General features: G+C 37.5%; 1 protein-coding gene across 1 annotated transcript in view; it reads right to left on the reverse strand.

Moving 5' to 3' along the window:
- Window positions 1–751: 751 nt before the first annotated feature.
- The window catches only part of LOC109896537 (neuropeptide Y receptor type 2-like), a 14,634-nt gene continuing 13,655 nt past the window's right edge, over window positions 752–1,730 (reverse strand). The window contains exon 5 of the mRNA XM_031832633.1: window positions 752–1,730. This exon is cut by the window's right edge and continues 1,024 nt beyond it. The gene's annotated coding sequence lies outside the window, so the exon portion shown is untranslated.

A 1,730-nucleotide genomic window follows, 5' to 3' on the forward strand; every position in this document is an offset into this window, starting at 1 on the left:
ATTGACTCCTCATCCTGAAGTCTACAGCATTGACTCCTCATCCTGACGTCTATAGTATTGACTCCGCATCCTGACGTCTATAGTATTGACTCCTCATTCTGAAGTCTATAGTATTGACTCCTCATCCTGAAGTCTACAGCATTGACTCCTCATCCTGAAGTCTATGGTATTGACTCCTCATCCTGAAGAATATAGTATTGACTCCTCATCCTGAAGTCTACAGCATTGACTCCTCATCCTGAAGTCTACAACATTGACTCCTCATCCTGAAGTCTATAGTATTGACTCCTCATCCTGAAGTCTATAGTATTGACTCCTCATCCTGAAGTCTACAGCATTGACTCCTCATCCTGAAGTCTATAGTATTGACTCCTCATCCTGAAGTCTATAGTATTGACTCCTCATCCTGAAGTCTACCGCATTGACTCCTCATCCTGGAGTTTATAGTATTGACTCCTCATCCTGAAGTCTACAACATTGACTCCTCATCCTGAAGTCTATAGTATTGACTCCTCATCCTGAAGTCTATAGTATTGACTCCTTATCCTGAAGTCTACAGCATTGACTCCTCATCCTGGAGTCTATAGTATTGACTCCTCATCACATCCATTAACCTAAATAAATACCAAGACATCAACAGACAGCCACCATCTCCTGAAATAGCATTAGATTTCCATGAGACGCACCGAAAGCCATTCACATTTCCTGATTTATTTTTGATTGAACCTTTACTAATGTTTGGCACACATATATTTTTTTAATTCACCCCTCGCCTCTCAAATGACACCGTATTCTCCTTAACACTACTATTGACCAGGGCCCTGATAGGGAATAGGGTGGCATTTGGAACAGAGTCGACGTTTCAAACTTCTCTAAATCAACCACCCTAAAACATTCTGTGATTTGGGACTGAATTACATGTCACCACTGCCCAGCCAGCCAGTCCCGACCCATTAAACTGAACTCATTAAAACTTTAAGCTCCTTTCGTTTTTTAAATTTTTTTTTATCTCATAATCTTTTTTTCCTCATCCCATCTCTGACATTCATTTTCCTTTTAATCATGGGAACAGTGGGTTATCTCTCTGTAACATAATTTTATCACGAACAGTGGGTTATCTCTCTACAACATCATCATTTTAGGTCGCAATTGTAAATGAGAACTTGTTCTCAACTTGCCTACCTGGTTAAATAAAGGTAAAATGAAATAAATCAATCAAAATGTGAATAGTGGGTTATCTCTCTGTAACATAATTTTATCATGAATAGTGGGTTATCTCTCTATTAGGTCATCACTGCTTTATCTCTCTCTCTCTCAATTCAATTCAATTCAAGGGGCTTTATTGGCATGGGAAACATGTGTTAACATTGCCAAAGCAAGTGAGGTAGATAATATACAAAAGTGCAATAAACAATAAAAATGAACAGTAAACATTACACATACAGAAGTTTCAAAACAATAAAGACATTACAAATGTCATTATATATATATATATATATATATACAGTGTTGTAACAATGTACAAATGGTTAAAGTACACAAGGGAAAATAAATAAGCATAATATGGGTTGTATTTACAATGGTGTTTGTTCTTCACTGGTTGCCCTTTTCTTGTGGCAACAGGTCACAAATCTTACTGCTGTGATGGCACACTGGAATTTCACCCAGTAGATATGGGAGATTATCAAAATTGGGTTTGTTTTCTAATTCTTTGTGGGTCTGTGTAATCT

The sequence above is a fragment of the Oncorhynchus kisutch genome, linkage group LG9 (assembly GCF_002021735.2).
Source record: "Oncorhynchus kisutch isolate 150728-3 linkage group LG9, Okis_V2, whole genome shotgun sequence".
NCBI classification, from domain to species: Eukaryota; Metazoa; Chordata; class Actinopteri; order Salmoniformes; family Salmonidae; genus Oncorhynchus; species Oncorhynchus kisutch.